This window comes from Bos mutus, chromosome 28 (assembly GCF_027580195.1).
Source record: "Bos mutus isolate GX-2022 chromosome 28, NWIPB_WYAK_1.1, whole genome shotgun sequence".
Lineage (NCBI taxonomy): Eukaryota > Metazoa > Chordata > Mammalia > Artiodactyla > Bovidae > Bos > Bos mutus.
The window spans coordinates 38,842,653-38,869,593 of record NC_091644.1 but is presented as its reverse complement, the minus strand read 5'-3'; the positions used below and the strand labels follow the sequence as shown (position 1 = coordinate 38,869,593).

Genomic DNA, 26,941 nt, shown 5'->3' with positions numbered 1-26,941 from the left:
CAGTCTTATTTTCATTCAATAAACATCTCACTCCATTTTAACCTGAAGCTCTCCCCTTTGTCCTGAATTCCTGGAGTGTGTCCTTGGTCTGATAAATTATCAGCACTCAGATCCAGAGGAGGCAGTAATTAACTTCTGTACCATGTGCCTGAGGGAAAAACAATTGGTGACCGTTAATTTTTAGCCCATACATCTGGTCCATTGTAAAATGGCCAGGGGGCATGAAAAAGGGTGAGGACTTAATCCAAGAATCAAGAGAAGCCATAAAGATGTTAAGTTAAACATCTTGACCTTTAAACTAATTGGTTAAAAATGACGTATCTTAATGACAGGAGCCAACCAAAAGCGTACAGATTAATACTGGTAAGGACATAAACGTGTGTAAGTCTTCCTTAGGGGGACCCTTTACTCCCTCTCAGTGTCTATGTTGAGAGCTTTGTACTTAACTTCTCTTTAATAAATCCTATTCGCTTGAGTGTTTGTGTGTTCGTGAAGTTCATTCTTCAGCTCTGTGTGCAAGAACTCTGATTCCCATTTCAACTGGTAACCTCCCCGTATCCCCAGTAGCAAAGATTTCTAGGCTCTGCCTGCTATCCACTGCACACAGTGGGGTGTCTCTCCAGGACCTGGCTTCAGACATGTAAGGTCTTCCATTCATTAAACCACGGAGGATGTCTCTGTTGCTGACTCCAGGCTCTTTCTTTGCTCTTGAGGCTGGGCAAGCACAGGACTTGCAAGCCTGTGGGTGCAGCCCAACAACTCCACCTCCTCCACTTAGCACTGCTTTCCGGCTGCCCTTCTCCCTTCCTTCTCCTCCTGGGTGCCCTTCCTGCCTGTCTGTGGCCACCTCCTGTCTTCTCTCTTGATGTCCCTCCACCCCCTGTTTGACAGTGGGAGGCAGATTAACTGGGTGAGGTTTCTCTCTGCAGCATCCCTGATTCTTCATAGAAAAAAGGTCACAAGAAAGCCACAACTAATTAGCTCCTGAGTGTGGACTACAGCATACCCCTAGCGTCAGAAGGCAAGTTCTCTTTAATGACTCTGTTGACAGAGACCTGAAATAGTCCCTTAAGAAATATAGGCATCTAGTTTCTCTCACTTAATGTGAGTTCCAAAATACACGGTTCAAGGATAATGAGTTGGTGCTAAAACTGAGAAAGGCCCTGTGGGACTCCTGGGCATGGAAGCCTTTCTGTCCTCCATTCCTTGTTTGTAGGGAGCAGACTGCAGCTTCCATGACCTTCCCTGAGCTCCAAAAGGAATCCGGGAAGGGACGGGATGCAGAGACAAGGGAGGGGCAGCCACGAGACAGTAGTGAAGGCTTGGAGCAGGGTCATGGTTCTACCTCAGGAAATACACAGGACAATATCTTTGAGCTATTTGATGCTGAAGCTGAAGCTGAAGCTCTATTACTTTGGCCACCTGATACAAAGAGCCATCTCATTGGAAAAGACCGTGATGCTGGGAATGGTTGAAAGCAGAAAAAGAAGGGGACCTCAGAGGATGGGATGGTTGGATGGCATCACCGACTCAGTGGACATGAGTTTGAGGACGCTCCAGGTGATGGTGAGGACAGGTAAACCTGACACGCTGTAGTCCATGAGGTCGCAGAGTCAGACACAACTGAGTGACTGAACAGTAACAACAAATGGAAGATGTCAGCATTCTTCATTCCAGAGGAAGACCACCTGAGGCCAGATTAAAGGAGTACAGGCCCTGCACACACCCTAATCTTGTTAGCAGCCCCATCCTTGAACCCTTGGTATAAAACTTCTCACCAGGTCCTCCTGGGTTGGGATGACCGGAGCCAGATGCATCCTCCTTTGCCTGGGAAAGCAATAAAGCTATTCTTTTCTATTTCACCCAAAACTCTGTCTCCAAGATTTGATTTGGCATAATGCACAGAGCCCAAGCTTTTGGCATCAGTGCCGTGAGACCATCAGAGATTCAGGCTCCTCTTGCTTTTCTGCTCCATCCCTCTGTTATCAAGTCATGGAACCTGTAGTCGAGGCAGGAGGAATGAATGGGTGGGGGAGGGGACTCTCTCCTCCCTGAGGTTGACCCCATTACGGAGGTCTCCTGGGCTTCTCCCAATCGCATTGGACCCCCCACACCCCTACCCTTGACACAGGAGGCTTAAGTATATATCTGAGTGGAGCAGGGTGCTACCTTTCAACAGAGTGGGAGTCCTGTTAGTGAGAAGAGGGAAGTGGAAGTGATGGGAAGACAGTGGTGGTCTCGGCCACTGCCTGGCCCAGGCTTGCAGTGACCCCTGGAGACCAGCAGTTCCACAGACCTCTGTCTTTTCCTGTCTGCTGAGTGGACACCATAGGTAGAACTTACTAGGGGGCATTGGAAAGGGCATAGTGAGAAACACTCAGTAAGAGCTTTCAAAGAAGCTCTGCACTTCTGGGTTATGTGATCCAAAGAAAGATAAGACCTGTGGCCTCAGGATGAACCACACTGCAGGTCTCATACAAACCCAATTTAGGTGTGATTTAGAAATGATTGAAGTCTCTGGAGCTTTTGGGATGGAGTTGAAAGTATTTTGCATGTGAGAAAGATGTGAATTTTCAGGGGACAAAGGCAGAGTGTTATGGGCCAGATTGTGCCCTCTCCCGAATTCACATGCTGAAGTCCTAACCCCCAATACCTTGGAATTTGACTGTATCTGGAAGTGAGGTCTTTAAAGAGAGAATTAGGTTCAAATGAGGTTAGTATTAAATTAGTGAGGGGCCTAATTTAATCCATCTGGTGTCCTTAGAAGAGGAATTTGGACTATCAAATTCAGACGCTCAGTCGCGTCTGACTCTGTGACCCCATGGACTGCAGCACACCAAGCTTTCCTGTCTTTCACCATCTCCTGGAACTTGCTCAAACTCTTGTCCGTTGAGTCGGTAATTTGTACTGTAGTCAACTAGTAAACCTGCCTGATAATCCAGCAGGGCTTGTTCAGTGGGACATAAACAGCAAAGTGGTTTTGCTATTCTCTTTACATCCATGGCCGTCCTCTTCACTCATCTCTAGGCCCTGGTTCAGAGACGGTGTGTCTAAATTAGGGGCATTTCTGGATACAGAAGGTTATTATACTAAGCTGATGTATGCTTGACTGCTGAGCCCATTTAGATAACACCGCTGTCTGTGGCACCTTCTCCGATCACAGACTTGTTCAGCTGTCTGCAGGAAGAATTAGATGCCCGGAAAGAAGAGATGCCCCTTTCCCATACCCACAGTTCTCTCTGACCAAAACTCAACATCATTACCAAGAGGAAGGACCATTTCCAAGAATCACTGGCAAATAAAAGTTTAATGTATCATCTGGTGACAGCAATGAAAGAATGGAGGAGAAAAGTCATCGTTCAGGTGCAATCCTATGATAATGAGTAGGGTTATCAAAAGATGTCCAGATCTCTTCTGCTCACTCCCTCGTTGAAAGCAAGGAGGCCACAGTTAGTCCCGGAGCAGGCCTCATTAGTGTGAGTACCAGCTGGGTGAGAAGAGACCCAGGGCCATCCTGGAGAAGACAAAGCATCCACATATACCCTGCATGCCCCAGGTCTGTCACCTGATGGGAATGGATATCCCCCACTGCCCAAGTGGCTTGGCGGAGGCGGGGTTCCCCTGACCATACAAGCCCCACCCAGAGTAGGTGGTGTTCAGGGAGCAGTGACCCTGAACGCTCCCAGCAGCCCTCACTCTCCTCCCAGCCACGGCTCGAGATGGTTGGGGGAAGTATTTGAAGCAGCGTACTCAGTTTGGCCATTAACTGCCAACATTGTTGGCTCCAAATGTGTGACCGAGCACGTGTGTTGGAGGCAGCGTGGGGATTGGTTAAGCCCAGGAACTTTGGCATTTGACTGCCAGGCTTCAGATCCTGCCTTGCTTGCCTCAGGATTATACTGGTGAATTGTAGCATCGACATCAAGGAACTTGTCTGAATCTTAAACAGCACGTGTGTGCTAAGTCACTTCAATCATGTCTGACTATTTGTGACTCTATGGACCATAACCCTGCAGGCTCCTCTGTCCATGGAATTCTCGAGGCAGGAATACTGGAGTGGGTTGCCATGTCCTCCTCCTGGGGATCTTCCTGACCAAGGGATTGAGCCCGGATCTCTGCATTGGCAGGTGGGTTCTTTACCACTAGCACCATCTGGGAAGCCCCTTAAACAGTATAACATGTGCAAAAACATTTTACACAATGACACATTATAAACAGCATGAGCTCTGTTATGATTTTACTTCCCCCTTTTTTCAAGGAGGGGATAAAAATGAAGGTAGTGAATTAGGGCACAGTTGGGTTGGAGTTCCAGCTCTGCCCCCCTGTAGCTGGTTGACCTTCTCTACTCCTCAGCTTCGTTGTCTTGAACTTGTGGGTGATGCTAATAACTATATCATGGTTGTTTAGAGAAGTAAATGGGCCAGATATGCAGGATGTGGTGAGCTCGAGAAATCATGCTTATCCCCATCATCACCATCACCACCAAACATCCACATCATCACCACTGTCATCACCATCATCATTGTCATCATCACAGCAGAATTTCAGGAGAGGACAGGATGGACAGAGACAAGTTTTTGTTGTTTCTCTGTTTAGCCATACTGCTTGGGTTGTTGAATGAGACATCTTGGTGACTTACACACCTGGTGTAATTGCATCATTACTAAACTCTGATGGTTAGCTGTTGCTTCCTTGTCTTAGAGATGAGAGAAGGAAGATTCAGCTACTTCATTAAGGTATAGAGAGCCCTGCCGCACCGTTCCCTGAGCAGCCCCAACACCTTGGCCTCCACTGTGACTGCAGGACAGACCTTGGACTCGTCTTGTCTACACGTCCAGATCTCACCACCCTTGCCCCTGGCAATGAATGGATGTCCCCTAGGGACTGAAGACATTGTCACCATGGGTCACACATGAGTTGTGTGTCTCAAGGGCCACATGTCCAGGACCCTTCGTCAGCAGGGACATGAGACTCTAGTGTCTCCTGGGAAGTCTGGAATACTATCCTATCGTGGTGCTGAAGCTGACCATCTCCAAGAGTCCCAGAGCAGGAAGCAGAGCTGTGGGACTTGAGGTCACAGTTGGGGCACCTCCAGCTGTGGGGAGGTGCCATGGAGAAGTGAGCAGTTACTAGAAGAAGTGACAGATGGTCACTGTCCTCCAAGCAGTGGTCCAGGGGACCATCTCTGTGTTTGTGAGGTGGACAGCCAATTCTGCCAACTTGTTTGTGGTAGGGTCCAGTCTGACACCACACAACAGGGCCTGCCAGCAAGTATTCAGATATTAATCATTCTTCTCTTATATCCCAAGGTGTTGGGAGGAGTTGAGGATTCACATTCCTGTTTGGAATGGGGGTTTCCTGCTGTTGAGAAGCTTATAAGACAGAAGGGAGGCTGAGGACAATGGACATGGTTTTAATGCAGACAGGGAAGCCCAAAGGGTGGAGCACAGGCTTCAGCGCCCACGTGGATGGGGAACCAAGGTGAGTCCTCTTCTCCTCTGGGATGTGGAAGGAGGGTGAGTTCCAAGGCACATAGGCAAGCTGTCTTGGTGGCAGAGCTAGGGCAGTTTTTGCTTTGGCCCTTTTTAAAAACTATTAAAAATTTTTTTATTGTTTTTTAAGCCACCCTGTGCCCATGTGGGATCTTAGTTCCCTGACCAGGGATCAAATCCAACCCATTCTCCCTTAATTGGAAGCATAGAATCTTAACCACTGGACTGCTCAGGAAGTCCTGCTTATTTTTTTGAAAACAAGAGCTGACTGTCTTTTTTATTATATGGCTGGTGCAAAATTTCTCAGTAGTCTGATTACAGACCTGGCTAGACAGTCTACTCTGAAGAAACATTTTAATCCTTCTAACACTTTTTTTTACTTTTCCAGGCCTCTGGCTAAACTAAAATCCTTGCTGATGACTCAGTGTGTTTGCTCATTATAGAGACTGTCTGATGGCACTGTTCTCTTAGAAAGTTTGTTTTTCAGGAAGAAACTAAAGCTAGAGGCAGGTGATTATAATTACAGGATATATTTCCACTTGGTTTCTAATAAAGCTAATTTTATTGGTGACCTGTCACCAAGTTGGGTTCTTCCTCTTTACACAAAATTGGGGCGCCTCAGAGTGGTTCGCCCTTTTATTTAATCTAACATCTCCCTTTACTCGCTTCCCCAGTGGCTCAGTGGTAAAGAATCCACCTGCAATACAGGAGCCACAGAAGATGCAGGTTTGATTCCTGGGTCAGGAAGATCCTCTGGAGGAAGAAATGGCAACCCACTCCAATATTCTTGCTGGAAAAAAAATCCCATGGACAGAGGAACCGATCGGGTTACAGTCCATGGGGTTGCAGAGTTGGACACGACCGAGCACAGCACACTCCCTTTACTCAGTGTTCAGTTTTTTGGGGGTCCACACCAAACAGCGGATCTTTAAGTTCCCCAACCAGGGATCGAACCTATGCCCTCTGCAGTGGAACTGTAGTTTTAACCTCTGGACTACCAGGGCAGTCCCCTCAGTGTTCAGTTCTAATAAAAATGTACATGTACTTTCTGTTTCTTATTGCTTTGCTCTCCTTGACTCCTGGAATGACTTCTCATGTTTTTTGGGCACTGACTTTATGTTTTCCACCAACACGTCAGTGACTGTAACAGATTAAACATCCAGCAAAGGCCCCTAAGTTTCCTCAGAAACAACAATTTAGTTCCTTCTGTGTCTCTGAATAATGTGATAACACACGTCAGGACATTTACCATGCACGAGAAATGTAGACCGTAATTGTTTGAGATTATATTTGAGGAGACATACTATATAAAATAGTGTATATTTTAAAAGAGGACTTCCCAGGTGGCTCAGTGGTGAAGAATTCGCCTCCCCATGCAGGAGACACAGGTTTGATCTCTGGTCCAGGAAGATCCCACTTTCTGCAAAGCAGCTAGGCCTGTGCACCACAACTATTGAACCTGTGCTCTAGAGCCTGGGAGCCACAGCCACTGAAGCCTGCGAGCTCTAGAGCCATGCTCTGCAACAGGAGAAGCCACTATAGTGAGAGGTCTGCACACCACAGCTAGATAGTAGCCCCACTCACTGCAACTGGTGAGTGCAGAGCAACGAAGCCTGCAGAGCAATGAAGACCCAGCATAACCAAATAAATAAATTATTAATTTAAAAAATTAAAACAAGAGCGGTAGAGCCATCTGGGTCATCAGATCCTAATGTTTGCATTACAAGATGCAAATGCCAGTAAGTTCAGAGAGGAGGATGGTGGGACTTCCTTGGGGTCTTGGAAAATCTTATCACTTAGTATCCATGCCATACCTGCCTTTGGGAAGCTAGAATAACCTTTGCAGGTCACAGTCCCGTGCATCTGGAGGATGGTGTGCTGGAACTCAGTGAAGACAGGTTTCTGTCTCTCCCATTTGACCATGGTGCCAGCAAGGGCCACCAATTCTGTTCATTAGTGATGGACTTGGTGTTAGTTGTTCAGTTCGCTAAGTCATGTCTGATTCTGTGACTCTGTGGACTGCAGCATGCCAGGCTTCCCTGTCCTTCACTATCTCCTGGAGTTTACTAAGATTCATGTCAATGAGTCAGTGATGCTATCTAACCATCTAATCATGTGCCGCCCCTTTCTCCTTTTGCCTTCAATGTTTCCCAGCATCAGGGTCTTTTCCAATGAGTCAGCTCTTTGCATCAGGTGGCCAAAGTATTGGAGCTTCTGCTTCAGCATCAGTCCTTCCAATGAATATTCAGGGTTGATCTCCTTTAGGATTCGGAGTTGGTAATGGAACCCAGAAAGAGTTCAGCCATGGAATGGTCCCAGACTCTTCTTTCTGAGCTGCCATGGGCAGGGTGATGGTTGGAAGGTGAACCACAAGCCATCCACTGAGGATGTAGTCAGCCAGAAACTTGAGCAGATACATGAAGGATTGGGAATTCCTACTGACAAGCTCAGGTGTTTTTTTGGGGGGTACAGGTTGCTAGGAGGAAGGTGAGTTTTGGCATCTTTTATACAAGGATATCCCAGCTTCTCCCTTGTGTATGGTAATCTCATCTCATTCCAAAAAGGATTTGGGATGTATGTGGATAAAAGACATGAATGTGTTGTTTGCATAGTGTGGAGTGTCAGAGTCATGAGAAAGGGAAGAAAACCAGATAACTGTGAGAGCTCAGGTCATTAAGGGCAGAAAAGAAAATATCTTGGTTGTGTGATTTTTCTTACCTTAAATAAAGAGAAAGGGGAAGAACAAGATTGTGGAGGAGTAGGTGGAGGTGGAGTACATTTCTCTCCACGGATACATCAGGAATACTCCTTCAGACACAGAAGTGCACGCAGAACACCTGCTGAGAGCGGACAGGAGTACCTGACCAGTGGAAAAGAATATACAGAACCATGCAAAACTCAGTAGGATGAAGGATCTAGGGGGAAAAACAGGAGTGTTAGTAGGACTGGACCTGCCCTCGGCGGGTGGGGGAACTGAAGCAGGGGTCCGATCCCCACAGCGGGGCAATTGTCTGAGTCAGAGGAGAACCATTTAAGGCTGAGAGTGAAACAGCTGATCTGTGGCAGCCTAAATGGAATGAGAATCTGACAGTTCTTCCTGCAGCCATACATACTCTGGACAGGGAGACAGGCCCCCTGGAAGGCGCAGCAGCTGGGAGCTGGAGTTTAGGGATTGTGGAGCAATCCCAGGGCGAGGGCTGCTGTTGACTGCAGAGAGATGGATTAAGGGAATGTGAGGGAGGAGACTGTGGTGGGAAATACCTGTGGAGGAAAGCCGGGCAGCCATGGAAGCAAGGTGATACTGCTAAGTCACACGTAGTGGGTGGAGCCATCACCATAGCCTCTCTCTCCCCACACACCAGCATCGGCAGCTGAACAATAGAGAGGCTGGCCCATCAAACACCTGATGCACTGAACTAGAGAGCAGGACCTCACCCAGATCAGATCAGATCAGTTGCTCAGTCGTGTCCGACTCATTGCAACCCCATGAATCGCAGCACGCCAGGCCTCCCTGTCCATCACCAACTCCCAGAGTTCACTGAGACTCATGTCCATCGAGTCAGTGATGCCATCCAGCCATCTCATCCTCTGTCGTCCCCTTCTCCTCCTGCCCCCAATCCCTCCCAGCATCAGGGTCTTTTCCAATGAGTCAACTCTTTGCATGAGGTGGCCAAAGTACTGGAGTTTCAGCTTTAGCATCATTCCTTCCAAAGAAATCCCAGGGCTGATCTCCTTCAGAATGGAGAATGACCCCACCCAGAGGGCTCCTTTAAGTGCCTGACATGCAGGACCCCAGCTGTGGGGCCCCTTATTGGATAGTCTTCTTTTCATTGCTTTATTCCCCTTGGTTTAGTTTTGTTTTCCCGTTGTGCTTTAGTTAGTTTTGTTCTTAACTGGTAAATATAATTTTTGATTTCCTTTGTTTGCCGGGTCAATCTACTGTACCTTATTTTTGTTGGACTGTTTTTACTTTGCTCATGGGTATATATGTATATGTGTATATTCCTTTATTTTAATTATTATTTGTCTGGTTTTGTAACTGCCATTTGTCTGGAGTTCATCTTTGGTTTCTCGTTTTTGGATATTTGTTTTAATCTCAGTGCCATAACAAACCACTTGTGGATTCTTCATTCCTGACCAGAGATCAAGCCCTGAGCCTTTAGAGTGGGAAGCACCGTCTCCAAGACTCTAGACTACTAGAGAACTAACCCTAGGGAGTATCAAATAGTGAGAATTCACACAAAGGAAACCACTTGAACACAAGACCCTGCATCATCCAACCGTCACTAACACTCTGTGCAGGACGCCTCATCTAAACAACAAACAAAACAAAAATACAAACCCAGTCATCAGCAGACAGGACTACCACCTCACTCAGCCGTGCCCATCAAAGGAAAAACAAACAAAAACTCATCACAAATCTCACCCTATAAGAAGCTTACATAAACCACTGGACCAACCTTAGGAGGGCAGAAACCAAAAGGAAGAAGGAATTCAACCTTGAAGCCTGGGGAAGTTCAGTTCAGTCGCCCAGTCATGTCCGACTCTTTGTGACCCCATGAATTGCAGCACGCCAGGCCTCCCTGTGGAGAAGGCAATGGCACCCCACTCCAGTACTCTTGCCTGGAGAGTCCCGTGGATAGAGGAGCCTGGTAGGCTGCAGTCCATGGGGTCGCTAATAGTCGGACACGACTGAGCGACTTCACTTTCACTTTTCACTTTCATGGATTGGAGAAGGAAATGGCAACCTGCTCCAGTGTTCCTGCCTGGAGAATCCCAGGGACTGTGGAGCCTGATGGGCTGCCATCTATGGGGTCGCACAGAGTCGGACACAACTGAAGCAACTTAGCAGCAGCAGCAGCAGGCCTTCCTGTCCATCACCAACTCCCAGAGTTCACTCAAATGCACATCCATAGAGATGGTGATGCCATCCAGCCATCTCATCCTCTGTCGTCCCCTTCTCCTCCTGCCCCCAATCCCTCCCAGCATCAGAGTCTTTTCCAGTGAGTCAACTCTTCGCATGAGGTGGCCAAAGTACTGGAGTTTCAGCTTTAGCATCAGTCCTTCCAAAGAACACCTGGGACTGATCTCCTTTAGAATGGATTGGTTTGATCTCCTTGCAGTCCAAGGGACTCTCAAGAGTCTTCTCCAACACCACAGTTTAAAAGCATCAGTTCTTCGGTGCTCAGCTTTCTTCACAGTCCAACTCTCACATCCATACATGAGCACTAGAAAAACCATAGCCTTGACTAGACAGATCTTTGTTGGCAAAGTAATGTCTCTGCTTTTGAATATGCTATCTAGGTTGGTCATAACTTTCCTTCCAAGGAGTAAGCGTATTTTAATTTTATGGCTGCAATCACCATCTACAGTGATTTTGAAGCCAAAAAAAATAAAGTCTGCCATTGTTTCCACACGTGGAACAACAGACTGGTTCTAAATAGGAAGAGGAGTACGTCAAGGCTGTATATTGTCACCCTGCTTATTTAACTTCAGTGCAGAGTACATCATGAGAAACGCTGGGCTGAAAGAAGCACAAGCTGGAATCAAGATTGCTGGGAGAAATATCAATAACCTCAGATATGCAGATGACACCACCCTTATGGCAGAAAGTGAAGAGGAACTAAGAAGCCTCCTGATGAAAGTGAAAGAGGAGAGTTAAAAAGTTGGCTTAAAGCTCAACATTCAGAAAACTAAGATCATGGCATCTGGTCCCATCACTTCATGGGAAATAGATGAGGAAACAGTGGAAACAGTGACAGAAGCCTGGGGAAAGGAGACCTCAAACACAATAAGTTAAAGAAAAAAAAAATAGTGAAAAGGCAGAGAAATACTACACAATTGAAGGAACAAACTGGAAACACACAAGTCCAAATAAATGAAGAGGAAAGAAGCAGACTACCTGAAAAAGAATTCAGAATCATTATAGTAAAGATGATCAAAAACCTTGAAAACAAAATGGAGAAAATGCAAGATTCAGTTAGCAAAGACCTAGAAGAATTAAAGACTAAACATACCAAGACAAACAATACAATTACTGAAATTAAAAATACTCTGGAAGGAATCAATAGCAGGATATCTGAAGCAGAAAAATGAATCAGTGAGCTGGAAGATAAAATGGTGAAAATAACTTCTGAAGACCAGAATACAGTAAAAAGAATAAAAAGAACTGAGGATAGTCACAGAGAGAGACCTCTGGGACAATATCAAATGCACCAACATTCGAATTACAGGGATCCCAGAAGAAGAAGAGGGGGAAAAAAGGATATGAGAAAATTTCTGAAGAGATTATAGTTGAAAATTTCCCCAACATGAAAAGGAAATAGTCAAACAAGTCCAAGAGGCACAAAGAGTCCCATACAGGATAAACCCAAGAAGAAACACACCAACACACATACTAATCAAACTAACAAAGACTAAACACAAAGAATATTAAAAGCAGCAAGGGAGAAGCACCAAGTAACATACAAGGGAAACACCATACACTTAACAGCTGATCTTTCAGCAGAAACTCTGCAGGCCAGAAGGGAATGACAGGATATATTTAAAGTACTGAAAGGGAAAAATACAACCAAGATTATTATACCTGGCAAAAATCTCATTCAAAATTGATGGAGAAATCAAAAGCTTCTCAGACAAGCAAACATTGACAGAATTCAGTACCACCAAAGCAGCTTTACCACAAATGTTAAAGGGACTTACATAGTCAAGAAATAAAGAAAAGAAAAAAGATCTACAAGACCAATCCCAAACAATTAAGAAAATGGTAGTAGAAACAAATATATCAATAATTACTTTAAATGTAAATGGATTAAATGCTCTAACCAAAAGACACAGGCTGGCTGAATGGATACAGAAACAAGACCCTAATATATGCTGTCTACAAGAAACCCACTTCAGACCTAAAGACGCATATAGATTGAGAGGATGGAAAAATATATTTCATGAAAATGGGAAGCAAAAGAAAGCTGGAGTAACAATCCTCATATCAGACAAAATAGAACTTAAAGAATATTACAAGAGATAAGGAAGGACACTACATAATGATCAAAAGATCAATCAAAGAGGAAGACATAACAATTGTAAATATCTATGCACCCAACATATTGATGCTTTTGAACTGTGGTGTTGGAGAAGACTCTTGAGAGTTCCTTGAACTGCAAAGAGATACAACCAGCCCATCCTAAAGATCAGTCCTGAGTGTCCATTGGAAGGACTGATGTTGAAGCTGAAACTCCCAATACGTTAGCCAGCTGATGCAAAGAGCTGACTCATTTGAAAAGACCTTGATACTGGGAAAGATCAAAGGCGGGAGGAAAAGGGGATGACAGAGGATGAGATGGTTGGTTGGCATCACTGACTCAATGGACATGAGTTTGAGTAAACTCATGGAGTTGGTGATGGACAGGAAGGCTGCTGTGCTGCAGTCCATGGGGTCGCAAAGAGTCGGATATGACTGGACTGATGTACCTAACATACGAGTACCTCAATACATAAGACAAACACTAAAAGACATAAAGGGAGAAATTGACAGTAACACAATAATAGTAGAAGACATTAACACCCCACTCACACCAGTGGACAGATCATCAAAACAGAAAATGAATAAGGAAACACAAGTCTTAAATGATACATTAGATGAGATGGATCTCATTGATATCTTCAGGACATTCCATCCAAATGCAGAAGAATACACCTTCTTCTTAAGTGCACATGGAACATTGTCCAGGATAGACCACATCTTGAGTCACAAATCAAACCTTAGTAAATTTAAGAAAATTGACATCATATCAAGCATCTTCTCAACCAAATGCTGTCAGACTAGATATCAATTACAAGAAAAAAACTGTAAGAAACACAAACACATGGAGATTAAACAACACGCTTCAAAATAACCAACAGGTTACTGATGAAATCAAAAGGGAAATCAAAAGATTTCTAGAAACAAATGACAAGGAAAACACAACAACTCAAAACCTATCAGGTGCAACAAAAGCAGTTCTAAGAGGGAAGAACAAGAAACAAGAAAACAAGAAACAAGAAAAACATTGAATAGACAACCTAACTTTATACCTAAAAAAACTGAAAAAAGAAGAACAAAAAAAACCCCAAAATTAGTAGAAGGAAAGAAATTATAAAAATCCAAACAGAAATAAATGAAAAAGAAATGAAAGAAACAATAGTAAAGATTAATAAAACTAAAAGATTGTTTTTTGAGAAGATAAACAAAATTGACAAACCTTAGCCAGACTCATCAAGAACAAAAGAGAGAAGAATCAAATCAACAAAATTAGAAATGAAAAAGGAGAGGCTACAACAGATAATTCAGAAGTACAAAGGATTATAAGAGGCTATTATGAACATCTATATGGCAATACAGTGGATAACCTGGAAAAATGGACAGATTCTTAGAAAAGTTCAATCTTCCAGGACTGAACCAGGAAGAAATAGGAATTATGAACAACCCAATTACAAGCACTGAAATTGAAGCTGTGGCCAAAATCTCCCAAAATACAAAAGCCTAGGGCCAGATGGCTTCACAGGAGAATTCTGTCAAACATTTAGAGATGAGCTGATGTCTATCCTTCTAAAACTCTTTCAAGAATATCAGCCGGGAAGGAACACTTCCAAACTCATTCTACAAGGCCACCATCACCCGGATACCAAAACCAGACAAAGACAACACACGCAAAGAAACTACAGGCCAATGTCACTGATGTTATCATCTGTGTTAGATGCAAAAATCCTCAACAGAATTTTAGCAAACAGAATTCAGCAACACATCAAAAAGCTCATACACTATGATCAAGTTGGGTTTATTCCAGGGATGCAAGGATTCTTCAGTATATGCAATTCAATCAACACGATACACCATATTAACAATTTGAAAGAGAAAAACCATATGGTCATTTCAATAGGTGCAGAAAAGCCTTTGACAAAATTCAGCACCCACTTATAATTAAAACTCTTCAAAAAATGGACATAGAAAGAACCTCCCTCAACATAGTAAAGGCCATATATGATAAGCCTACAGCAAACATTATTCTCAGTGGTGAAAAATTGAAAGCATTCCCCCTAAGATTAGGAACAAGACAAGGGTGTCCACTTTCACCACTATTATTCAACATAGTTCTGAAAGTCATAGCTACATCAATCAGAGAAGAAAAAGAAATAAAAGGAGTCTAGACCAGAAAAGAAGAAGTAAAGCTCTCACTGCTGACAGATGATATGATACTGTACATAGAAAGATAGTATCAGAAAATTACTAGAGCTAATCAGTGAATTTAGCATAATTTAGCAAAGTTGCAGGATACAAAACGAATACACAGAAATCACTTGCATTTCTACATACTAACAATGAAAAATCAGAAAGATAAATTAAGGACTCAATCCTGTTCACCATTGCAACAAAAAGAATTAAATATCTAGGAATAAACTTATCTAAGGAGATGAACTGTACACAGAAAATTATAAGACACTCATGAAAGAAATCAAAGATGACATAAACAGATGGAGAGATATTCCATGTTCCTGGGTAGGAAGAATCAATATTGTGAAAATGACTATACTACCAAATGCAATCTACAGATTCAATGCAATCCCTATCAAATTACCAATGGCATTTTTCACAGAACCAGAACAAAAAATTTCACAATTCATATGGAAACACAAAAGACCCAGAATAGCCAAAGCATCTTGAGAAAGAAGAATGGAGCTGGAGGAATCAACCTTCCTGACTTCAGATTATACCACAAAGCTACAGTCATCATGACAATCATCAAGACAGTATGGCACAAAAACAGAAATATGGACCAATGGAACCAGATAGAAAGCCCAGAAATACACCCATGCACCTATGGGTTCCTTATTTTTTACAAAGGAGGCAAGAATATACAATGGGGCAAAGACAGCCTCTTCAATAAATGGGGCTGGGAAAATTGGACAGCTACATGTAAAAGAATGAAATTAGAACACTTCCTAACACCATACACAAAGATAAACTCAAAATAATGTAAGACCAGAAACTATAAAACTCTTAGAGGAAATCATAAGCAGAACACTTGATGACATAAATTAAAGCAAGATCCTCTATGACCCACCTCCTAGAGTAATGGAAATAAAAACAGAAGTAAACAAGTGGGACCTGATTAAACTTAAAAGCTTTTACACCACAAAGGAAACTCTAAGCAAGGTGAAAAGACAGCCCTCGGAATGGGAGAAAATAATAGCAACTGAAACGACTGACAAAGGATTAATTTCCAAATATACAAGCAGCTCACACAACTCAATGCCAGAAAAACAAACAACCCAGTCAAAAAGTGGGAAAAAGACCTAAACAGACATTTTTCCAAAGAAGACATACAGATGGCTAACAAATACATGAAAAGATGCTCAACATCGCTCACTATTAGAGAAATGCAAATCAAAACTACAGTGTGATACCACCTTACCCTGGTCAGCATGGCCATCATCAAAAAGTCTACAAACAATAAATGCTGGAGAGGGTGTGGAGAAAAGGGAAAGCTCTTGCACTGTTGGTGGGAATGAAAATTGATATAGCCACTATGGAAGACAGTTTAGAGATTCCTTAAAAAACTAGGAATAAAGCCACCATATGACCCAGCAATCCTACTCCTCAGCATATACTCTGAGGAAAGCAAAATTGAAAAAGACACACTTATCCCATTGTTCACTGCAGCACTATTTACGGTATCTGGAACATGGAAGCAACCTGGATGTCCATTGACAGGTGAATGGATATAAAAGTTGTGGTCCATCTATATGATGGAATATTACTCATCTATAAAAAGGAATGCATTTGAGTCAGTTCTGATGAGGTGGATGAACCTAGAACCTATTATACAGGGTGAAGTGAGTCAGAAAAAGAAAGATAAATATTGTGTTCTAACACATAAATGAGGAATCTAGAAGAATGGTACAGAAGAACTTACTTACAGGGCAGCAATGGAGAAACAGACATAGAGAATAGACTTACGGACACGGGGACAGGGGAGAAGAGGGTGAGATGTATGCAGAGAGTAACATGGAAGCTTACATTACCATATGTAAAATAGATAGCCAACGGGAATTTGCTGTATGGCTCAGGAAACTCAAACAGGGGCTCTGTATCAACCTAGAGGGGTGGGATGGGGAGGGAGATGGGAGGGAGATTCAAAAGGGAGGGGATATATGTATATGCCTATGGCTGATTCATGTTGAGGTTTGACAGAAAACAACAAAATTCTGTAAAGAAATTATCTTTCAATAAAAAATTTGAAAAACAGAAGGGGAAGGGAGAGGAAGAAAAAACCCAATAATCCTTCAAAATCTATTGTTATGGCACATATTTTTAAAGTAGCTTGGCTTCTTATAAAATATGTCTTGTAGAAAAATTTGAAATTGCATATAAACGAAAAAAAAAGTAGAAATCATCACTAATCCTACAACCCAGTATTAAAAATGGTTGGCATTTTATTGCATTGAAAACTTTGCATCTTTTTCTTTTAAATTTTTTACTATGGAAAATTTCAGGCTTAAGGCAGAAATAGAAAGCCAAATAGTGATATGTATCAGACACGAAGCAATTACCAGTGTTCTGCTGTGCTCTGACAGTTTTTTAAGCTCCAGACTATAACTTGCACCTCTCGTTTTCTCAATCTATATCCTATTGTGAGTTTATTTTTACCCCCAGGTCATTGAAAATTATTTTTAAAAAACATAATGTGCAATGTTGTGCCTTATTTCGTGTTATATGCATGCATGCTAAGTTGCTTCAGTTGTGTCCGACTCTTTGTGACCCCATGAACTGTAACCCACCAGGCTCCTCTGTCCATGGGATTCTCCAGGCAAGAATACTGGAGTGGGTTGCCATGCCCTCCTCCAGGGGATCTTCCCAACCCAGGGATTGAACCCACGTCTCTTATGTCTCCTGCATTGGCAGGTGGGTTCTTTACCACTAGCTCCATGTGGGAAGCCCATTTGATGGTATGGTTGGCATCAAATTTAAAAAACAAGTTATCACCCAGATGTGATCCTGGTAACATTTTGACAATTGATCTGACAGTGTGTTTATAGCAAATACAGGAGCCAGCTCCCTGCAACCTTTCTCGAAGCATCCTTATTAAAGGCAAAGGTGATAACCTTCAATTCTGGCTTGGCAGACAGGATCCTGTGCATGCCCTGTGATTAGCTCAGCTGTGTCCCACCCGCCTGTTCCCTGTGAGTCTGAGAGCTGGGCTTCTACCTGGCATCTGGGGGCCAGGTGTCACTCTGGGCTTGTGTTTTGCAGCCTTACATATTTATAAGAATTCCTTTCTCTTCCCACAATAGCTGTTTCTTGCAAGTAAATTTTATTAGAGGGTTGAGCAGGTCATCCACCTCCATATATGCCTATGGAATTAGAAACTTGAAGCTTTGGCTTGAGAGGAGAAAATTCACAGTGAAGATAGACTTTTGTAACCACAGCTCTCAAATGGAAGAAGTGCAGGTTTCTTTGGCTCTCTCACCTCTTGACACACCAGGGCACCTGGGTCTGTTGTCACCTGATGGGAGGAGGAGGGAGATACACTACACAATAGGGTCCCTTCTGGTAGATTTCTTTTTCTGCTGCAATAATGACCTGCCTGCATTCATAATGCTTAGTGAAGGCTACTCGCTATTGTTTATTTCAGGCACTATTGCTCTGTGCTAATAACTTACTGCTGATATCATCATCATTCATGAAGCATTTTTGGCCAATTGCTTGCCGAAGTATTGGCATCAAGCCTGTCCGGGCTTTATGTTCACGGTAGCAGTTCAGTTCCTCGATCACTGAGTGCCCACTCTTTTGCAGGCACTTCTCTAAGCTCTGGATGCAGGTACAGGTCTTATCACACTAGGCAAAATCTGCGATGGTCAAGCCAGGATGTTTGGGCAGGGTCCATTTCCCAGTGTAAATGAGAAGGGATGCTGATGACTTGAGTTAGCAGGAAGTGGCAGTCCACGTGCCTTATGCAGGTTCAGAGACGAGTGACCCTCAGGTCCCCTTCTTGGCTGTAAGTCAGCAGTCCCACGAGATGTCCATATGTCTCCTCAGCGTTCCTGCACATGTCTGAGATGTCTCAGCCTCCAGGGAGGCTGATCACAGAGGCTAGAGGCTAGCCAGTGTTGACCACCCAATAAGATAAACCTCTGAGGAAAGAGAGAGGTGGGGAAGGAAGGGGGTCAGGACTGAGCAGAGGAACTGGGCACATGGTGGCTGGATGGAGGTGCCCAGCACACCTCAGTCCTTCTTGGCCACTATCAATCCACCTGATGCCCTCCCGATAGAGATCGGAGGTGGCTTTGGTATTTAGAACCACTGCTTCCTTCATCAGTGCAGAAATGGCAGGCTTCCTATTTTGCAAAGAAGCCTTGCTTAAAAAAAAAAAAAAAAAATGTAAGGGGGTGATGGGATGAGTGGCCGGGCTCTATATAGATTGTGAATAGAATAGTCTTCAGAAGGACCTGGTTGTTATCTAAAGCCATCCTTTAGTGCAAGACAGTGAGACACAAAATGACTGTAAATAGTTAGGCTTCCTGGACAAAATCTCAGTGATGTGGGGACTGCAGTTGCCCAGAGATCAGGGGCCCCGTGAGGACTCAGGGTGCCTGAGCCGGGGTTCGTGAATTCTCCCTGTCACTGCTCAGCTCTCGAGGTCTTGCCTCCTTGATCTGTCCATGAGTCAGTGTGGTGTCTGTGATGTTTATGGGACATCACCTCTGTTGATTTCATGCAGGAGGAAGAGGGAAGAGAGCCGATCTGAGTGGTGTGGTTAGTAAGAAATAAAGTGAGCCCCATGATTCAGGGTCAAGATCACAGAACGTGGTCTTGAGGACTTGGATTTGAATCCTGACTTACCTGCTACACCCTGATCCCCAGGAAGATCTGACCTCCAAGCCTCAGTGTTCTCATCTGTAAAGTGGCGGAAGCAATCCCACATGGACATCAAGTCTTGCTGCCTGATGGAGGTTAAGATTTTTAACTCCCAATGATTAGAAAAGTGATTGGAGTCAAAAAGCCCAGAGGAACAATGTTAGCAAGCATATGGTGAATTATTCAGGCCACACAGAACCCAAGCCTATCAGGGTGATAGGAAGGGAAAGGTCACTATGTCCTGCTGTCTGGCATCCTGTCTGTGCTCCCTCACTTTGACAAATGACCTTGGTAGGCTCATTCATCTTGCAGAGACCTGACCCATATGCACAGATGTTAAATAGCTTGTGCTCTGCGCCTAGATATGCTGTCTGGTCATTGGCGAGCTGGGGTGAGGTAACCGCAGAGAGGAGCTGCTTGGCTGGATGCACTGAGATGCTGACTGTCAGGCTTTGTTTGTGGGGGTGATGATGCGTCTAACCACCTGCTTCTGCGGGTGGGTCGCCATGGGTTCTGCATGGGCAGTGCCATCCGATGTGGAACGATAATGTGAAGATTGAAGGAGTCTCATGGACCGGGTCTTGTTTATAGTCTGACAGGTGAGAAATCTAGTAGCAGCAGTCTGTGTGGTCACCATCAACTTCAGCAGACCCGGTGAGGCTGAGATGGGCTCACCGAGCAAGGGGAATTGTCACCTCCTCACCTGGTTCCCACCAGCTGTACCTTCTGCTGTGGAACTGGGCTTGCTGGTGGGGACGGGGAGGGCTGTGTGTGTGAGTTTCTGCTCTGTGCTTTCATGTACCTTTCATTTAAACCTCACAGCAGCCCCATAAGAACATATGATTTGACCTTAAGGATGGGTAGGACTTTGCCAATTGAGGGAATGTAGGAGGCATTACAGAGCTTCGATTCAGCCAGTGTTGCTTTGTTTCTTTTTAAATTAATTTATTTATTTTAATTGGAGGATAATCACTTTACAATATTGTGGTGGGTTTTGCCATTCATTGACATGAATTACCCAGGGTGCACATGTGTCCCCCATCCTGAAACCCCCTTCCCACACCCCTCCCCACCCCATCCCTCTGGGTTGTCCCAGAGCACCAGCTCTGAGTTCCCTGCTTCATGCATCAAATTTACACTGGTCGTCTCTTTCACATATGGTAATATACATGTTTCAATGCTATTCTCTCAAATCGTCCCACCCTCACCTTCTCCCACATAGTCCAAAAGTCTGTTCTTTACATCTGTGTCTCTTTTGCTGCCTTGCGTATAGAATCGTTACTGTCTTCCTAAAGTCCATAGGAAAGGAAAGTGAAGTCTCCCAGTCGTGTCTGACTCTTTGCGACCCCATGGACTGTAGCCTACCAGGCTCCTCTGTCCGTGGGATCTTCCAGGCAATAGTACTGGAGTGGATTTACTTTTCCTTCTCTAGGGGATCTTCCCAACACAGGGATCAAACTCAGTCTCCCACATTGTACACAGACGCTTTACCGTCTGAGCCACCAGGGAAGTCCTCCTAAAGTCTATATATATGCATTAATATACTGTATTGGTATTTTTCTTTCTGATTTACTTCACTTTGTATAATATGCTCCAGTTTCATCCACCTCATTAGAACTGACTCAAATGCATCCTTTTTAGTAGCTGAGTAATGTTCCTTTGTGTATATGTACCACAACTTCCTTTTCCATCCGTCTGCCAATGGACATCTAGGTTGCTTCCATGTCCTGGCTAGTGTAAATGGTGCTGCAATAAACACTGGGGTACCTGTGTCTCTTTCACTTCTGGTTTCCTTGGTGAATATGCCCAGCAGTGGGATTGCTGGGTTGTACGGCAGTTCTATTTCCAGATTTTTAAGCCACTGTTCTCCATAGTGGCTGTACTAGTTTGCATTCCCACCAACAGTGGTTAACAGGGTTCCCCTTTCTCCACACCGTCTCCAGCATTTATTGTTTGTAGACTTTTTGATGGCCGCCTTTCTGACCAGTGTAAGATGATACCTCATTGTGGTTTTAATTTGCATTTCTCTAATAATGAATGATGTTGAACATCTTTTCATGTGCTTTATTAACCTCTATCTCCCTCCTCCCTTTTCTGTTCTCTATATAACACCGTATTTTGTTTGTTTTTTAGATTTTTTTTAATGTGGACCATTTTTAAAGTCTTTATTGGATTTGTTACAATATTGCTTCTGTTTCGTGTTTTAATTTTTTGGCTTCTAGGCATGTGGGATTTTAGCTCCCTGACCAGAGATTAAACCTGCACCCCCTGCATTGGAAGGCAAAGTCTTAACCACTGGACCCCCCGGGGAAGTCCCAGCCAGTATTTATTTTGTACGCAACACCTACCAGACCCTGTGTTGGGTTCTAGATATTTAAGAATGCCCAGCCTGGACCTCGGAAGGGGAGCTTAGAGGTAGAATAAATGAATCAGTGGCCCGCTGAGACTTGGTCTTGATCTCTTTCCTCCACATCATGCTACCTACCGCCCCACCTCCCACCTCCCAAAGGCCTGTGACTCCTAAGCCTGCATCCCCTGCAGATTTTTTCTGACCCTTCTGGGAGGAGGCAAGGACATGACTGAAGATCAAGGGCAGGCAGTAGATTCTCAGCTTATTTCAGCCTGGAATTTCCAAATGGAACGAAATTACATTTTCATCATCTGACCTATGTGAAAGCAAATTTTTTCATAATGCCTATGATTTGGGGTAATATACTGAAATCAGTTGGAAATTTCAGTTTCCTTAAAATTGTGTCATCAACTGTATTAATGACAATTCTCATTATCTTCACATGATAGGAACTGGCATTCATTCACTGGGCACTTAGTTTGTGCCAAGCATTGTCTTAGCCTCTTTTTATGCGTTAGCAAATTTAATCCTCACAACAAATCTAGTAGGTTATGTTATTCCCTCCATTTTAAAAGTGAAGAAAGTCAAGCACAGATGAGTTATTTTTTTCTGTCTCCTAAACTCACGTGGTTAGAAAGTGGTAGAGATAAGATTTGAACCCAGTCAGTCTGGGGAATCTGGCCTATCTTCTTTTAGGTCTGGCTGGAGATAAATTTAAGAATAGAGAAGCACTTTATGTAATCACTTACATGTGGAATCTAAAACAAAACAAAACAAATTAGTGAATATGACAGTAAAGAAACAGACTAGCAGATATAGAGAACAAACTAGTGGTTACCAGTAAGGAGATGGGGGGGCAGTATAGGGGTAGAAGACTAAGAGGGAGAGGCGACTGTGTGTAAACTAAATAAGTTATAAAGATGTATAGTACCACACAGGGAATGTAGCCAGTATTTTAAAATAACTATAAATGGAGTATAACCCTTAAAAATTGTGAATCGCTATGTTGTAAAACCTGAAACTTAAGTAATATTGTACATTAACTTTACCTCAGTTTTAAAAAAGAATGTTTATTACCTCATCTAAATATTGAAATTGACAAAAGTCAAGAAAATGTAACATGCAAAGTTCAGTTCAGTTGCTCAGTCGTGTCTGACTCTTTGCGACCCCATGAATCGCAGCACGCCAGGCCTCCCTGTCCATCACCAACTCCCGGAGTTCACCCAAACTCATGTCCATCGAGTCAGTGATGCCATCCAGCCATCTCATCCTCTGTCATCCCCTTCTCCTCCTGCCCCCAATCCCTCCCAGCATCAGAGTCTTTTCCAATGAGTCAACTCTTCGCACGAGGTGGCCAAAGTACTGGAGTTTCAGCTTTAGCATCATTCCTTCCAAAGAACACTCAGGGCTGATCTCCTTTAGGATGGACTGGTTGGATCTCCTTGCAGTCCAAGGGACTCTCAGGAGTCTTCTCCAACACCACAGTTCAAAAGCATCAATTCTTCGGCACTCAGCCTTCTTCACAGTCCAACTCTCACATCCATACATGACCACAGGAAAAACCATAGCCTTGACTAGATGGACCTTTGTTGGCCAAGTAATGTCTCTGCTTTTGAATATGCTATCTAGGTTGGACATAACTTTCCTTCCAAGGAGTAAGCGTCTTTTAATTTCATGGCTGCAGTCATCATCTGCAGTAATTTTGGAGCCCAAAAAAATAAAGTCTGACACTGTTTCCACTGTTTCCCCATCTATTTCCCATGAAGTGATGGGACTGGATGCCATGATCTTCGTTTTCTGAATGTTGAGCTTTAAGCCAACTTTTTCACTCTCCTCTTTCACTTTCATCAAGAGGCTTTTTAGTTCCTCTTCACTTTCTGCTATAAGGGTGGTGTCATCTGCATATCTGAGGTCATTTATATTTCTCCCAGAAATCTTGATTCCAGCTAACATGCAAAGTAATATTTTAAAATAAAATTTTATTTTATTTAAAAACATATCGTTTAAAACAACATAAATTTTAAAAACATATCCCTTAAAATAATGTAAATTTTCTTACTGTAGCCTTTGGAAAAAGGCTGTTCTGAGAATTTTGTCATTCTCATATTTTTTATATTAATTTTTTTCTTTTGTTAATGTGTAGTCATTATAGATGATCCTGGGTATTTTGCATATCTTACTTGGCAGGATGAAATGGTGGAGAGCATAGTTTTTTAAAAAATTTTATTGGAGTATAGTTGATTCATAGTATTGTGTTCATTTCTGCTGTACAGCAGAGTGACTCAGTTATACACACATGTTCTCTTCCATTATGACTCATCACAGGATATTGAATATAGTTCCCTCTGCTACACAGTAGGATCTTGTTGTTTGTCTGTCCTATGTATAATAGTTTACATCTGCTAATCCTAAACTCCCAAGTCCATCCCTCCCTCACACACCCGCTCTTGGCAACTACAAGTCTGTTCTCCGTGTTTGTGAGTCTGTTTGTTCCATAGACATGTTCATTTGTATCTTTTTAGATTCCACACATAAGTGACATCATATGGTATTTGTCTCTCTTTGCTGACTGACTTCACTTGGTATGATGATCTCTAGGTCCATCCATGTTGCTGCAGATACGTCATCTCCTTCTTTTCGTGGCTGAGTAATGTTCCATTGTATATATATGCCACATCTTTATCCATTCATCTGTCAGTGGATCCTTAGCTTGCTTCCACGTCTTGGCTATTTTCATAGTGCTGCTATGAACACTGGGGTGCTCATATCTTTTTGAATTAGAGTTTTCATCTTTTCTGGATATATACCCAGGAGTGGGATTACTGGATGATATGGTAGTTCTAATTTTAGTTTTTTAAGGAACCTCCATACCATTCTCCACAGTGGCTGCACCAATTTACATTCCCAACAACAGTGTAAGAGGTCTGTTTTCATGGACAGCATATATTGATATCCAACACTTTCGGAGAAATTTGGTCTTGGAAAATCAAGCTATGGGTCTCCATCACTAAGGCTAAGATTCGTATACCAGTAATCAAAAGAAATAATACACTGAATTCTTGTTACAGTAATTATATTCAATAAAGTTGCTGTGAATACTGAGTCCGTGAATACTGAACTATGTTCCCAGGGTAAATATAACATTAGGGTCCTGAGAGCCTCTGGTCACATTTTAATTTATCAATGCATAACCTGGTTTTGTGTGGGTTTCTCTTATTTAATGCATATATAACCTTATTTAATGCATATCATTTATTCATTAACACTGAACTCATAACTAACAACCCTGAGTAAAGCTTATCTACCACATTTTTTTCCCCAAAAGGCACGTCACAGCCTTTTGTACTTCAATTCAGTTCAGTTCAGTCGCCCAGTCATGTCTGACTCTTTGTGACCCTATGGACTGCAGCATGCCAGGCCTCCCTGTCCATCACCAACTCCTGGAGCTTGCTCAAACTCATGTCCATCGAGTTGGTGATACCATCCACCCATCTAATCCTCTGTCATCCCCTTCTCCTGCCTTCAATCTTTCCCAGCATCAGGATCTATTCCAACAAGTCAGTTCTTCGCATCAGGTGGCCAAAGTATTGGAGCTTCATCTTCAGCATCAGTCCTTCCAAAGAAATCCCAGGGCTGATCTCCTTCAGAATGGACTGGTTGGATCTCCTTGCAGTCCAAGGGACTCTCAAGAGTCTTCTCCAACACTACAGTTCAAAACACCAGACACCTCTTCAGCATCATTCTGGGAGCCATTTTGAACAGCAAAATCACCATCAAAAAACACAAAAATTTGAAAAATGTGGCACCCAGTAGTGGATCACTAAGAGAACTCCTGAGAAACAAGAAAGTGGAGGGTCCTCTTTTTCATCCACAGCTGGAAACGTGAACCTTGGATGATTCAAGCTTTTGCCCTCTGCATGTGCGTGCCCACCGATGACCCTAAAACCTGCAGGTATTGATCTGGAGGTTACATATACATTTTAGTAAGTAGGCAAATTCACAAATCTGTAATCTGCAAATAATAAGGATGGATTCTATTTTGATACAGTATTTTACAGAATTAAATGTTAGTTGCTCAATCATGTCTGACTTTGCAACACCATGGAGTGTAGCCCACCAGGCTCCTCTGCCCTTGGGATACTATAGGCAATACTGGATTGGGTTGCCTTTTCCTTCTCCCATTTTAAAGAATTAAACTTAGTGCCAAAAAATCCAGGGTGAATGCAATAGAAAAATTTAGGTCAAGAAAGGATTAGTTTAAATGAGTTTTCTTCTTACCCAGACTGATGTGTCCCATGTGGCTCCTGCTTGCTCTGTCCCTGACCATCTCCAGGGTCCCTGCCAGGCCCTCCAAGATGCCCAGGCCGTCTTGATCATGTCCGCATCCTCATCCTGGTTTGAGTTTGTTTATGGCTAAAGAACCATGATAGGGTCACCTCTGGGGGTGTCTGAATAATTTACTGTGCCTCCCGAGTCCTTATAAATGTGAAAAATCTTGCTAAAAAGTCATTACAGGTGTTAACTGATATTCCCTTGATGTACATTGAGATGCACTGGGATGTGAGGTCATCTTACTTACCTGAGCACTTGGTTCTGATCATCTCTACCCAGAGATACTGGTGCTTCCTGCTGGTTGAACCCAAACTCAGCACATCCTTGGGAGCACATTTAATCTGATGATAAGGCCTATGTCCTTACCCCCACCCACGGACCTGCCAGTTTCCTGCTTGACCCACGTCCTCCACAGCCTCGTTTTGTGCACCCTCACCTGCAAGCCCCAGTTGCTTGCCAGGGATGCTGTTTACCCTCTGAGCTCACAGTTTTCCTCCCTACATTCATTCTGCTTGACTCTCTTTGGTGGTGGTTTAGTCGCTAAGTCCTGTCTGACTCTTGCGACCCTGTGGACTGTAGCCTGCCAGTCTCCCCTGTCCATGGGATTCTCCAGGCAGGAAAACTGGAATGGCTTGCCATTTCCTTTTTCAGGGGATCTTCCCGACTCAGGGATCAAACCTGGGTCTCCTGCATTGCAGGCAGACTCTTTACTGAGAGTCTGGCTGTCTTTATGTGTGTGTGTAAATATATACTTATTTACTTATGTATGGCTATGCTGGGTCTTTGCTGCTGCACATGGTCTTTCTCTAGTTGTGATGCATGGGATTCTCACTGAGGTGACTTCTCTTGTTGCAGAGCACAAGCTCTATGGTG

General features: G+C 43.4%; 1 protein-coding gene across 1 annotated transcript in view; it reads left to right on the top strand.

The window, feature by feature from the left end:
* Window positions 1-26,941, top strand: part of SLC35F3 (solute carrier family 35 member F3) — a 434,234-nt gene that overhangs the window by 72,048 nt on the left and 335,245 nt on the right. The window lies entirely within an intron of this gene.